Genomic DNA, 16,349 nt, shown 5'->3' on the forward strand with positions numbered 1-16,349 from the left:
AAAGGCAAAAAAAATAAAGCAAAAAGTAACTTGCCCTCAGAAGGTTGTGTGTCAATAATCTCAGTGAGCTCCTATCATAATATACAAAACGGAAGAACCTCACAGGTTCAGAGAACAACACGATCTCCTGTACATCCCTATTTCTCTCATGAACTAATCAAAGTAAACCACTATTCATTTATGTTGCAGTTTAGTAATCGACATCATTGACACGACAAAATCATATAGCTATCATCAAATATCTTCTATTCATCAGCGTTTCCTAGCAATCTTACTACCAAACAACCTATTAAATTGACCTTATAGGTGTAATTTGCTCTTCAATAACACGTCATGGTGTTGGTCGGGGTGTTGAGCTTCTCGCTTTGAGTCAGTTCTACTCTCCAGCTTTTCATGCTACGATAAATAGGCAAGAATAGAAGAAAAAATATCTTCGACCTTACGACTTACGAAGCAATTTATGGCAACAGAGATACGACCGACTGTTGGACGAGGCCGAACAAGACGTGACATTGAGACGAGACGTCAAAAAGCCTATAACATTTTTATTACTATGTTGATGTGTGTCGCCTATGTGCCGCAGGCCCTAAGGAGAGCGGGAAGATTCGCTTCCCATCTACACCTAGAATTCGATAGCCAACTTCGCTAGAATTGCCCTTGGCCGTACGATACTGTAGTCATTCAGCGTCAACCAGTTCTACCGATTAAAAAAGATGACCGTGTTAAGTAGATAGGAGAATAAGATGGGCGTGATGATGCTACATATAGTACACAGACACTGAAGAAGAACCCCGAGGTAGAACTAACTCGTCTACCACAAAGAACAATGTTACACAATCAAAGACTAATTATTCACAAAAAATTAACTAGATCAATCCCACCTACGCTATGTTACTTAGGCTGTGAATCCGTTTAATATATATGTTTAAATGTTTTCGCTTAAACATTTCACGGAGTTCGATTCTGTCCCATTACTGTTCTACTAGGGACTAACATTAGCAATATTCCAAATAGGGTTTTTGTTCATTTTCATGTACGACGTGTCCTTTTGCTCTACCTTCTAACGAGCAGCATTTACCGCATTCGAGTTAGTCGACTGACCAGTAACTAGCTTCCAATGGTTATAATTATCACCCTGTCCCTTAAAATCCTTCCAGTGACCTTCTCTAGCAAAATGTGATTGCATTGCCAAGAGGTTATGACGCCCGTAAAAGAGTGCTGTTGATTGTTATCAAGAATCGGCTCCGTTGAGAAACTGCGGACTTTGCCCACAAGAATTCCCAGAACCAAAAAAGCGCGGATGCAAATGGAGAGTTCTACTAAATAAACGTTTTACGTCTGCTACTGGCTTCATAGCGCTGGCTCCCAGCACGGAACGAATCGAAACTATAACTTAGAGACCCAACTACATCAGCTACAATTGGCCAGTCGCCTAACCCAGCCAGCAAAATTAGGCCGTCTTTTCTCTTCAAGCTCCTTCAAGCTTTGTTCACACCTAGCAGACGCATTTCCTGCTCTTTTTCATTCGCTATCCGCCTTTCAGTGTGAATTCGGCAGTGGAAATACTGTCTTAATATCTACACCGTTTTCTGTGTCGTTATGTCAGCCCAATTTCTGCCTGTCTATTCTGCTACTCAAAAATAATATATGAAACATTTACACTCGTCTCCAAATACGACCAATTTTCAGTCAATTTTATTTCAGGTTACCGCGCTGTCAAAGGTGCACTCTGTTATAGTTTATATAACGCCTGTAGGATCGACACGAAAGGCCGAGTCGGTCTGTGCTACCGGTCAAACGATGCCTGTAAACGTCGGGTAGGGCACCTTGAAGCAAGGACTACGAAAGTAAAACAAAAAAGCGCGAAGTTCTCCCTTCGCTATCCCGTTCGTCGATATTGGCGCAACCGTACCGTTATCTGTTTTAATCGTCGTACCGATGCTCCTGCAGCCGACAATTGTTTGTTGGTACTCTTGTGCGATAGGATCAAACATTGCAGAGGTGTTCACAGCAGGCGGCGCCGAACAGCGTGGATAGGGCACCGCTATTTTGTTAAAGGGCGCTGATCACCGCCACCGTCATCGCTGCCACCCCCCGCGCCAAACGCGTTATTTACTGCTACAGGTGTGTTTGCCTTGAACTTGATTTGTTGACGTAGCATCAGCGACGCGGTGGTCACTATGGCCAATGGGTGAAGTCAGGGGGTCATAGCGATGACACGCTCATAAGATAACCTAAACCAGTGATGCAATGAACGTGCAGTTTCAGACCTAAAACTTGAAACATTTATTTAGATCATTCCAGGAAAATACAGAACGGGAATAAGCTACACGGTACTGAAAAATATGATGAAGCGTCTACGTTGATGCAGAAATCGTTAGGTCGAAACTCTCCAAGCACGTTAAACGTAGGACTGTGATGTTTCTTCTGGTGAATTTCAGCGCTGATAGTTGATTTCAGCTTATTTAGTTCTTGTCTATGACACAATTTATTTTACTTTGGTGCTTGAAATACAACAATGAAACTCAGCACTCGTAGAACTGTTCTATCTTCAGAAGCGTCTATAACGTAAACCGGCACTATGGTGTACTAATCGCCATCGTCTAATTAAGAAACCACGTACTGCTTTACTTTCGTACTAAAATATTGCCTATACACATATATCCTCTCCCTGTGCTTGTCTTTACAGCCACCACTCACACATAATTACATCAAATATCATCTGGATATACATTTGTCACAGATTAGACCGTATATATACACGTTGCTTGCGCCATATAAATTATATGCTATTCAATTTGTAAAAGACGACACTGACACACCCACTTTAACGCCAATAACATTTGTCTCGGCCATTATCAAAATGCCAACAATAGCAGAAATAACAAAAAAAAAAAACTAATTCTAGCATCAATCGACTTTTGACAGAAGTGCACAATATTACACAACATTAATTTATATATGTTACTAATGATGTTCCGTCATGGACTGTCTTATCTACAGAACGGAAAACGGAATTGGGTTTACGGTCTTCGTCAGAGTTGGCACTATCGAGTCAGTGTTGGCATATAGGCCCAGGTAAAAAAAGGACGAGCAAATAATCATCATCATCATTCTTATTCAATGTGTTTATTATGCTATAATGGCAGTCTCCATTTATCATGTAAACGCTTCGAGTGGCCACCTTTATTTTTAGGGCTGATTAGCAACGCTTAGATACAGCAATCATTTGGTCGCATTGTCGCTTGTCGCGAGTGATCTCTTCAAACGCGTTTGATATGTAGATATTCGCCTTGCCGATGGTAGATCGTTGTCGTTCATAGCATCTTAAATGAGGGAGCCTGCCTGAGTGAAATCTCGAAACAGTCGAAGCCTATCGAACCGCAGACATGGCCTATCACCCGAGGCGAATAGGCCAATCGGTCATACGTATTTATACGAGAGTGGACAGTGAATGGCGTGACGCCGTCATTGTAAATAACTAAACGCATTGTAATGACTATTTTCTGTAAACTTTTTCCGTTTAGACACCCGTTAACTTAGATTTTTAACTATTATTTCAAGTGTTAACCGACTTCCACTTTTCCCTGCTCCTGTGTGTATTCATAGTGCTACATATATATATGATAAAACGAGAGATGTCTGAGTTCACATGATGACACCGTCCACCACTGTTGACCAAGCTGCATTTTGTTTTCAAAGAGAAATGCAATGTTATACCCGTGCCGCCCAAAAGTGCTCAGGTATTCGAAGATGAGGCTCTTATGTGGTGTGCGAAAGCTAGTTATGCCTCTCTATGTCCCGTAGCTTCACGCCCGATATCGCCGGCCAACACTTCATCAGACGCTGGCTTCGAGCCCAAAACGAGGTGTATATACGCCCGGACGCAGATCTAGATCGCAACGTGTCCCTAAAATAGCAGGCGTTATACACATTGCTCATTAAGCTATCACCAAGATAAGCTTTATGTACCTGTAAAGTCATAACCGAACTACAGTAATTGGAGTACCCAAGTGAAGGCCCAGTTCGAGGTAAAGAAGAGCCCGTTGCACAAAGAGACAAACATTTTTCCAGCGCTTGCTGTAAACATAGAACAACACGATAAATTCGAGCAAGTCATTAATAGCAACCTAGCACCGTTACCACTAAATGGATAAATAATTTGTTCCTAATATATTTTTATTGTTTTTTTGGTGTTTTAATGCAACTTGTTATGTCGGAGAAAAACAAAGGGTGTTCCGTTCTCGAAACTGGCCCCGCCACACTATAAGAGACGTGTTCCTTTTGACTGAGTTGCTAATCGATATAAACAACCGTGATGCTTATCACGTCGTCGTTGACATCGCTGACAACCGATAGAAAAGCCGTTTAAGTAAGGGTAATTGTTGCTTATGACTGTGCGACTTTGTACATGATGGTACAGCATTGACTGAAAATCTGTGACTCGGAGCGGTACTTCGAAGACAGCCCGTCAAGAACCTCTACAGTTGACCGGCATAATGCAACTAGATGTGCGTGAACGTTTCTCCACCGTCAAGCGTGATTTATTACGTAGTTATACCTTTCTAACCGCTATCACAAAAAAATTGGCTTCGTAGCAGTAAATTATTTGGTGGAAGCACACTTTGACATGTTTCTATGCCGAAGTCATCGATACGCGGTTACTGTCTGGTACGGGAATCAAACTGCTCGTTCTCTAAGCAGGCTATATTCAGCGCAGCAGTAGTCAGCATCCGACAATGACGATAACAGCCATTGTTTTCGGTGCGTTGTCGATTGTGATTTATGTACATTGTTTTAACTATTGAATTCGACATTGAAATTACCGACATTTTATCAGAACGTTTCATATACGCTACTTGCAATTTCTAATGTACACTCATTCTTAGATCTTGGATTACTCCCACATCGAGGCGTACATCATGCGACAGATATTACGCCTGTCGGAACGATCATCATACAGTTTCTAGCTCTCTGTGGAATTTAGAAAAACTTACGTAACCCACTAAACAAAGCTTAGCAAGCGATATGGTATCGCGACCGGTTGTTGTGAGTATTGGGTTCGATGCCCAATTGATACATTATGATTTTTGGAACCTATCTAAGTTAGCGATTTCAACTCATTATACTACCATTACGACTCATTGTATTAAATTAATATTACTTTTTTTTACAGCTAATTTATTCAAATTCAGTCTTCATCGTGAAGCACACTGTTATATATATATATATACACACACACTGTTATGTATATTATTGTCCACTCCAGAGGTATAAGCATGAGATAATCTCTAATCGTCATAGGGAAGGGAACGTATCCTCAAAGGGGGTTGCATGGCTTGTTAAACACTCTATGGCAATTTTGCACCCCTGAAAGAAACTACACGACCCCATGCAGTTGCACAGTATTTTTACTATGTCGAAAAAAAAACGCCATCATGTAAGGTAACACTTCACAGCAAACTTCTTTGAGTCAGTCTTATGGGAGGCCGTCAAGTCAGGCACCTCTTCGAACACCCTGTGCTCACATATAACAGTACTTAATTTATTTATTTGTTAGAATTAATGGATTTCTCAGCAGTTGGTATTTTGAAACGAGTTGTAAATACAACCATATGAAGAGATACCAACGTGCCTATACGTTATACCAGTTTATTCTTCATACTAATTCATCTTCTGTTCTTCTAAAATTCCCCATAATTTTCCTATGTTACTATGCAGTTTTATTATGCTTAAAGCAATAGGGCCTTTCCATCGAAGTTTATCGACGTCGAACGAAAGTGTGTTTGATAAGCCCTATTTCTTTAAAAAAAACTGCGAAGCATTGGCTGAATACGGTTTTATCCCGAAAGCGTACTCGTACGACACTTCTAATTCTGGACTGCCCACGAACAAAGGAAAAAAATTCAATTGAACTACGTTGACGGCCCATTTTTGTGGGGCAAGAATTCTATAAAGTCGTTGTGCGCTGCTGTTACGTAAAATAAAATTAGAGCAGAACAACGTTTTGGACAAATGTCATTATTGAACCCCGACTAATTTAGGCGATATTAGAGAAATGACTAAATGGCGACATGCACAAATTCACAGTCCTCTAACGTGCTGTTCTGAAGCTGTGTATGTATAAAGCAAACTCTTTTTGCTTCCAAAAGTTTTCCTATCCTGAACTGCAAAGGGTTTCTATTGGTAATTCAATAACCTCCAGCAATAGCGACTAGAAACGTGACCTCCCGGGACCTGCCGCTTACAGGATACGCTCACTTGTCCCTATTCCTGTATGATTCATGTGAAGTCCGTAAAAGTGACAGGTATCGTCTCTAGCTGAACGTTGTACACGTGTTTTACATGCAAAACTAGCGCGTGTATTATTTGGTTCACACCTCGGTAGTCGATAACACCCGGGCTTTTATCGATACTTTTCTTTTCATCCTGTACTGGCACGTTTGAAATTTGGGCTCAGTGGGTTACTAAAATATTCATACATCTAGGCGTCTTAATGATGTCGATTTGAGATGTTGCAACTCATTATTTATCGGTCGAAGCACGAAAACGCAAGAAATCGTGATGAAAGTAAAACTGTTCTAATTTATTTGTCTACTTATTGCTATGTGTACATTTATTTGCAATGATTGCAGGAAGAGTTCTTCCCGAAAAGGTTGAAATTATATATAATATTCGAGTAAGCCTTTGCCGATCCGTCCTGTTATGTAGGAGTTTTGCTGACAGCGTCAACCTTACTGCAATGGGTTCTAAGATTTTTTGGACAGGAAAAACAATAGCCTGAAACCAACCTGTAAACCGTCGCCTACTGTTAATTATGATTCCTACATTTGTTCTCCCTTATTTTAGTACTCGAGAACGTATTTGCTTCTAAGAAATTTGACTATTTTCCAGAAACGAATGTTTCCGAATCATGCAACGTAATTTTAATCAGCCTTATTTGCTCCTATTAGGCCCATACTGTTGTGGTGGCCGTCGGCGCTGCTGTTGTTCCTGTCGTTGTCGATGATGTGCTCTTCGCTGACTGCAATTGTAAAATTTTTAAGCCTGTATCTCATTATTGGAGCTTCGTCTCTGCCTTCCTCCATTACACGCTTTCCCGTTCAATGTTCTTTTCACGACAACACCAAGCGTGAAGCTCACAAACGGTTCCTGCGTAGGTAGGAACTCATCTTGCTACAATCGATGGGAACGCACTGCCCATTTCGCTAAAAAACAACGCCATTTACGCCAGTAACCAAAATGATTTCCAAGACTATCACTTCGAAGTGAGACTCGACAGATTAGATGGACAGATGGGTCAGTGACAGACTGTTTAAATACCCTCCCATTATTTGGTAAGGCTTTTATGCATACGCTGATGTGATTTTTACTAACGCACACGACGCACAGAATATTATATTGATCGAAACTGTGCTACGTTAAAGGGCCACCAACTTTAACTGTTATGACACCTTGATGAGATTGTTGCATTCTAATGGCGTGTTCTTGGTTAGCTCCCGTTATGATGATCACGCGCTCGTATACCAAACCTCAGAATCTGGTCGTGAGCATCTGTATCAAGTACCGAGCCGTTACCATGGAAAGGCGCTTTCAAGACATGCAGCCATGAAAGGCAAACACAATATAGAGATCATGCCTATTCTAGAGCGATGATAGATGACCACGATGTCCTGTGTGATTGAGCCTGGTCGTCTCATCCCCAGCCCACCATGGCAATCACGTGCGATCCAAACGATCTGCGAAATCTAGTAATTCTCGATCTGGATGCAATTTTTCTGGAAGCCGAAGATTCAGATGTGTAACGCAAAAAAATGAGTAGAACAAAGATCAGCTGTAACGACGAGTGCAGCAACGGCGACAACAACAACAACAATAATAACAACATTAATGCCTACCAGTGGGTTAACGACTATCAGCTAGTTAAATTAGCAACAAAGATAGCAACAGATACGCTAATTTATGTTACGTTTTTACTTTACCTCATCTGTTCTCGTTACCGTGCTCCGGAAACAGCTTACGTCCACAAACTGTGATAGTTGTAGCTCTTTCCCCGAATGAGTTTTCGAGCGCACGGGATCAGGCACTGGCGCACGCCTTGTACATGACAATCTTAACTAACAAGGTTATTCGTGAAGAAAAAGTTCAACGTAGCTGCTACACCACGTGGTAACACGTTGAACATTCCGTTTTCGTGATGGCTCACTGATAACGTTTTTGTACACAAGATTCAAGGACGCGTAGGGTTGTGTTAGATTCGTCTAGATTCAAATCCTATGCCTAGAAACGTTTCGTTGTAGAAGAATATCTAATGGCAGACATAATACTGGACATAAATAACACTTGGAAGCAGTTTGAATAATAATAATAATAATAACTGTCATATTGGTCACTTGTTAAGAGATGTAAAGATGAAGAAAGTTTACTTTATGCGATCCACAAAAAATAAGACACGCTTTTCACGATTTCCGTGTCTTCGCTATAAACTGGCTTTTATTGATGTGGTAAGAAGTATTAATAATAATAACAATGATAGTAGTTATTATTACCACTATCGTTAGGAAGATGTAAAACGGTCAGTAGAACATAAGCCAAATCACTGGATTTTGCTATTATATTTAAAAGCAGTCTCAGAAATTAGAAGTAATATTCAACGTAACATTTTTTGGTACACTCTTGCAAGAAATCTACATGAGAAAACGTTTCCGCGTTATTATACACCTCTCTATTGATAAATCCATCGGTCGTCGTTATTACAACCTCAATATGTTGACATATTTTTATTTCACTATGGGGGGCGAAAGGTTGAATTCGACGGTGGAAATTCAACGATGGCGGAAAGCTGTTCCCTCACAATACCTAGAGACCTTTTAAGGTCTACCTGAAAGCCTGATTCCATCCGATGTTGTCTAGTATAAGGAAAGTGGAGAAAGTGGTAAACGTTGTCTTGTCTCGTTTCGAAAAATTTCCTTTCATTTGCACGTTTGCTGAGAAAGCGTTTCCTCTAATGGCCCTAACGGTTGTCGATGCTTCCGCTTCTGTTTGCAGTATTTTAACAGACGTTTTAAAGACATTACTTCAGCCTTCTATTGGGGGGTTTAACGGAGAGTCCATGCAGTTGCCTGTTCCATCTGCGTCCAGTTGGTCCGTCCCTTTGACGGTGGTAACGGCTAACTCTGGAGCAGATTCGATCCAATCGACTGGCAACTGCCAACAGTTTTCTATAGTGCGCTCGATTTAATCATTTGCTTATGGCACACAAATTGGCAATTCGTTTGTCAGACACGCCAATTACTAGGGTGTTTCGTTCGTTCCTTCTGTCCTATCGGAGCTAGTCGTTACCGCTTTAGCCATAACTTACGCTGTTTGCCTGCCTCAAAGGGAAAGTATTGCTATCTCCAAATGCTATGCTCCAAAGTGCTAGGTAACTACGCCAGAACTGGGAACCATCGTCACATTATTCGCAATAGAAAAAAAACACTTTCTCATTCACCCAACACACAGTAAGCATCTAGGATCTGCATGAGAAAACGAAGTATAGCCCCCGGTATCATTACGTACAATTGATTATGATGTGATTTTATGTTTAGCAGTTTAATACAGAAAAGCCAAAATGTAGATAAACGTTTCGAGAGAGATAAACGAACGAATTTGTTCAGTTCCGTAAATACTGGGATCGTTTACGAACATTAAAAGAAAGAGATTGAAGAAGAATCACTGCGAGCGATAGGTGGCTAGGCGTATTCGGTAGGCCACGATGTCTAATGTTTTCTCGGAAAACGCCGCCACATTGGTACCTGTACGTACGCCTACACCATACAATGCGCCATGATGAACTGGCGTGAAGATACGTCGACTGCGCATTGCTTCATACAGTTAGTTGTCTGCACGAATGAAGTGTCCTTATGCCCAGTCTCAAATCTATGTATCTCTAAGCCTAATTGGCAAACACGTCATCACTGCACCATCACGAGGCCACATTTTTTTAAGGTCGTTGTTTATGTGTCTCACCCCATCTCTTCCACCTGTGGCAGAAACAAATAAATACAAATTACAGGCGAGTGCGGCACCCATTAGAGATGTTTCAGGCGTGACATCGTAGACCTTGCATATAGCTGGAACGAAAATAATAATGCCGTCACAGTATTTCGCACCTATCAAATCAAGTTACTTTAGTTAATATTATCATTATTACTGTTGGATGGATGATCCGGAAACGAATTCTCTGTATTTATTTCGTAGACAATTTTACTCTTTTCCTTTCAGAAGTGCCATTTGTAGCATACAATCGTTTTGCGCTTGATTTCTCATTGAAATTTTTCAAAAGTCTCACACACAAACATACGCTGCAATGGCCTCTTCCTTTCTATCCAACGTCTGATTTGTCGCTTGTCTTGCTTATTTTCGTTTATCCGCCTTTCTCGTATCGTAATTTCCGTTCTACCGGGTTACCCTGGCAGTGTAGTCAAGCGTAATCAGCCCTAAGCTGCACATTCTCGGTTCCTTATCCTTTTTTGCATTCGTCTTTTGCCTGCGATAGAATCGTGTGCAGACTGTGCACCGGTCCCCACCTTTTAAACGGATAACAATAATCCATCTGTGGCCGCTCATCGGAGCAACACCGCTACACTGTGCTTAACAACGTGTTCTTTTTTTTTCTGTGTTTACGTCTATATGCACTGTGTATATGACCACATCGGGCTGTGAGTGTTGCCTTTGAGTAAAATGGACAATAGTCCAACAAGCAACGTTATTCTTGTCGTTAGAACTACGATTTGTGCTGCCGATACTTACAGCTGCTGGTGCCGCTGTCACCGCTGCCTTTATAGGTGCGGTCGACGCTACTATTTTTGAAAACGGCGAAATTTTTTCGTCCTGCAAGACAGTTGCGCAGCGGCGGAAAAATAATGCCACGACCAAACTATCCGGCAAACTCGTTATGCTAGTTGCTTTGCTATAGTACGACCACAGTCAGTGGAGTACTGGTAGTAAATGTTCTGTACATTTCTCCATAGGCTCGTGGCAAGTTTAGCTCCCGACAGCCCTGCCACAGGTAAAGGCTATATCCAGTGGCGACAGAAGGAGCTGACAGACCACGTATTACACAGGAGGGTGCGCGGTTCATCGATTTTGAAACGGTTATATATTCGTTTCAGGGAGGAAGCGGGAGACGTGAATGAAGTTGGCGAATGGTCGGTCGGAAGTTCCACCTAGCAACATTAAGTTGCTGTCATTTGTTTCAGTTCTTAGCAGTTACTTGTACGGATGCGAGCGCAAGGTTGAAACTGGGGTACGCCAGCGTTTCCTATCTACTATAACTCTGTTTACGTTTTTACGTGTAAGTAAGACTCGAAGTTAGTAGCAACAGCTGAAATCGTCAAACAATGGAAAACTTTCCGAGCACCCGAGGGCGCTGCTAGGATGAGATAAGAGATAATGTAAACATAAGATAGCCTATAACACGTGACTTTCAGAGACAACGATCACATCGAAAATTAGGTGTTTTTTTCTTCTTTAAGTAAATGCGCGCTGATATCAGCTGCTAGTGTGGCCGTTAGCCGTTAGGCTGTCACTATTCCGGCCAGATGATGTTCCTTGGCAAAAGACTCAACGACACATTTGTATCAGCACCGAATGCCGTAACGGGAGATCAGGTCATATATAAACCAGATAACGCACATTAATTAATAAATAGATATGGCAAATGGATAAGAATAGAGCAGCCTCTAGAGGGATTTAGCGGTAAGAGATTGCACGAATAGCAGCGTTTTGTTTGACGTCGACCCAAGGCCTTTTTTGCACGTTGTTGTAGTCATAATTTCGTTTGAGGTTTCGAAAGGATCAAGAAACTACTTCGAATCTTTTTCCGACCTCCGGCATGAGTTCGTATCTGAATTCAAGCTCACTGTTCTCCTATAACTGATTCATTAATTCATTTACATTGGGTAGTGTTCTTCGTAATAACAACGAGCGAATGGAACGCTAGACAGTGAAATCAATGCTTTTCATCCGTCACGGTAGGATTATTGGTGCGCTCAGAATCCCATAATACCTCTGCACACGAGTCAAGCTAATTTAGGAATTAGACAGAAATAGATTTTTGAGGTTAGCGTCAGCGTGCTGTATTTCACTGTGGAGATGAACTTTTTTTCTGCTATACCCCAAGCTGGCTGCGGTTTCTATCACGGATACCCCACCTTCTTTTCGGGCGATGCCATCGGAAGCGCCGCTATTTTTCTATTTATCAATAGCAAATAAGATAGTTTAATAAACGCGATGAACTTTCTTATAAGACTTTCCAAAACAACTCTGTAGAATTCACCATGTTGTTCAAAGGAGCAAACATCAAAGACAAAAAAGCGAAGTTTTTCATGAATATTTCAAGGTACCTTTGTTGAAAGCCAGGGCGCGGTTCAATGAAAGCCAAAGGATTTTATTCAATACACAAAAAAAGACGATGCTACCCGACTTTCGGGGATAGTCAAGCAATTTTGATGGTGGTTTGAAAAAAATTGAAAAAAGAACGTCCATATGTCTTTGAATTCTTTGTCCATGTATAAGCTCAATATACGCATGCATAGATATGCAAATAATCCTTCTTTACTATTCTCCTGAAGGAAGGATTGTGCATTGTTTCCTGTCACGGAACGACGGGCTTGTTTGCCGCTCAATTAAACGAATAGACGCATGCTATGATATTCCGCCAAGCACTACATTAAAAACCATTTCGATTTTTTAATGCTGCGGATCAATTACGTTCTTTTTTATTCAGTCACCTCTTTTGGAAACATTACGTTAGGGTATACACTGGAAGTAATTTACAATAGAGCCAATCACCATGTGCTAATGTGTAAATCTTCATATATATACATATATATAGATGCGATTATTTCTATGGAACCGATGTTATATGCTAACGGTTTCCCTAAGTGAGGAAAAGCAGGTCTCGCACGATTCGTCTTACGTTTTGCGCTCTTGAATACATACATATATAGAATATTGGCAGTGATTAATTTAGCGAAATTGCTTTTTTGCCATTAGTGGACCCGCCTACTTTATTTTCTCTCGCTCGCTCTGTGTATAATGAAAGTATTTATGTGTTTATATACGGCGAAGTGATCTATGCAAAATGATCACTCGTGGTAGCGATGGCACAGTGAATGCGTTTGATTTTATGCAGTTGGAAACTGGTTAGCGGGGATCGGTCGGCATCAGCCGTCATTGAGATGAAGTTTATTTTATGTTAGTTTGGCCATGTTATTTTTTAGTTAGCAATAACATAAACACGTTATTCCGTCTAGGTGGCCATACCACAGTTAATAGTCTACTGTGGTATTCCGTTTGTGTTGTGGGGTTTGTTATTACACGTCGATGAATTTTTCCTGTGCCTCTTGCTTGCGTCAATAACGATCTGCCAACGAGGTAGTATATAATAAAATATCTGTACTCTCGTTCATCGAGAGAGCGTATTCAGGAACTCACCCAACTATTAATTTTTGCCCGCAGCACTAGACGATCGCTGAGGAGGTATGCCGCCCAGGCAGGTGGCTAGCTTAGTTGGCCACAATGGATAAAAACCATATTTTACCAAGGATCGTAACAATCAACGCCCATGCTCAAGTATTATGTTGTCTCTAAAAGCAACTTGTTATTATTTTGCAATAATTGTAAACTTCAAGGGTAATATCTATAGCTAGATTGGCGCCTGAACACGAGCCAACAGGCTTAAGTAACCTGCTGACTAGACGGGTTAAGCATTGCAATCACAGCTCAAATGACGGTAGACAAGCGTTGATTCACTGCTGGATTTCTGCTCATAGCTCACTTTCATCTGAGCCGTCCGGCATGCGAACGTCAGCAAATTAGCTAGCCAACAGGAAGTGTGCATTCTAGCTCATCCGTTTCGCCCTAATATTCAATTCGATACAAGACGAAAGGACAACGATTGTTCACAAATATACTGAGGAGTGTTGAATAGCCACCGAGTTACCACGCAATCATCAAACGTCCAATCGCAGTTTCATCGGATGCAGCTCATAATAGGCCGGACGTCAACAATGGACTACGAAGTGAAACTTAAGTCGCTGAATAAAAGACTTCGAACTATGGCCACGACGAAGCTGCCGGTACCCGGTGGTAAAGGTGAATCAATCAGTGCTCTAGGCTTCGATAAGCCCCCATCTATAGAGCTGCAAAGAAAGTTGAGACAATGATATGGCATTGAGGATCGTGATGATGATAAAAATTGGTTACCCTAAAATTATCTTCTACCGGGCAGCGTTTTGCCGCTTGGTCTATCTGCTCTCATGCAATGATAAGAAAATCCTCGAAGTGAAATGGCACGTTGAGGCGCGCCTGTGGAAAGGGCACCTGCCTTTATTCAACGGCTTCTACACGTTTCCCTTTGGCAAGAACGGATCGGAATTAAGCTCTGTGGCTCGTGCCGATTCTTTGTTTAGCTATTGAAGAAGCCTTCGTGCCAAAAACAAAGAGATGAGGGTTTCTGTTTTTGTTTAAGTATGTGTCCACACCCGGCCGTAGAATGGGTAGTACACAACTATAAAAGTGTTGTGGAAAAAACCCACTTTTAGGAAAATGAGGGAAACTATCAGCGTTCGTCAAGTACATTTATCGTGATTATGTTTTGGATAGCTGTTACGTGTATGGCATGAGTGGATGAATTGGACATAGGCTGTGTGTATACCGGAATATTCGTCATTTGTATGAATCAAAATCGCATTATCTCTTTAGGTTAGCAGTCCTCGATATAATGCTACCATACACAGTGTACATACTAGGATATCAAATTCGTGATACGAAAAATTGGTCACACAATAAAAAAATCCATCGGTTCATATGTAGACATTAATTATATCACATTTAAGAAACTGAAACCTCTGAAGTTTTGTTGAACGCCTCCACCGCAGACGCTACTGCACTGACCAAAACAGTCAGCTGAATTCCTCTGCCACAACCTAGTTTCTATAGTCCGCTGTTGGGATATATTATTAAAAGCACTGAAGAAAAACTATATTGCAAAACTTCCCCAGTATAGGCAGGGATCCAGGAAGCGGAGCCAATGTCCCAGTCAAGTATAACATGCGAAGCACTTTCAATTTTATTCCGCACGTCGCCTCCGGGTTGCTTCATCTACATCTAGGTCGTCGTTAAGCTCAATTCCCAACAAATGTCGAAATCAACCAAATTTCCCTAACTGGCCGAATTTTATTTGTTCCTATGCACGTACCTCCACGTGTTTTTTACCGATCGATGAACGGCTACGCTGGTTCCAACATTGTTTTTGTTTCTATGAACAGGCCGAGAAGGGAGTCAACGCAAAAAGGTAAAACGACAATAATATTTTGAATTGTACCGGTTCCCAAAAGCAGCCGGCGAAAGGCTGTTTCGAAGAGGCGAGCCTACTGCGTAATAATAATTGCCCAATATCGAGACTAGCGGCAGGGCGGTGACGTGCGTCATCGACGGGTACCTGAGAATATTTATTGTTACTACTGTACGAGTATAGATCCGTCTGTATGTGCGTGCATGCACGTGTATATGTGTGTTTGAATATCGTGTCTCTCTATCCGTAGATTTGTGTGTCCATGTTAATAACAATTCGTTGCGGTAGTATCGAACGAAACCGAAGGCGAGTGCATGCCCAAACGAGAACAGTTGAAAGAAGAAACCGAAAGGTCTGAATACCCGATGTGCACAATTGCGGGACACAGCCTACTTGAACTTCGGAGGCAACAGCCGCGGCTGCAGCTGTTGCGGGTTCGTTTGAGTAGCGATTCATCGTCAATCGATAGTTTCATTTGGTATCACCCACTGACTGTCGTTTAGCAGGGCGAGCATCACAGCTGAACCAGCAGCGGTATCCGGGCGCGCGGCGGTACAATTTTGAAACGATGCAGGAAAGCCGCGATAGGTTCAATAGGCGCGATTCAACAGTAGCAGCAACGAAAGCAATGATTGAGCGTCCGCCTGTGTAGATTTGGATTGCTTCAAACGGCTGGAAGGATCAAATGTAGCCGGTTAGGACAACAGGAGAGAAAAAGGAGATGGAAAAAGAGTCACCCTGACATAACTCGTCTATTTGAATCGGCTAAGAGCTATCCGGAGGTTGATTCAACAGAAAACGTTTCAATAGGGCCAATGGCAGCAGCTTTTTTTTTTTGGTAATATGCTAATTTATGGGCGTGTAACACCTAATTGTGTTAAAATGGGAAACATACATTCATATGATGGTTATTGTTATTGGAGTTTATGCTAATGGCCGTAGTTTATGAGACTTTCATGTTGTCGTTTTTCGATCGCCGTTATTATCGCTATTACTATCGTCATTG

Source organism: Varroa destructor, unplaced genomic scaffold (genome assembly GCF_002443255.2).
Source record: "Varroa destructor unplaced genomic scaffold, Vdes_3.0 BEIS01000004.1, whole genome shotgun sequence".
Taxonomy (NCBI): domain Eukaryota; kingdom Metazoa; phylum Arthropoda; class Arachnida; order Mesostigmata; family Varroidae; genus Varroa; species Varroa destructor.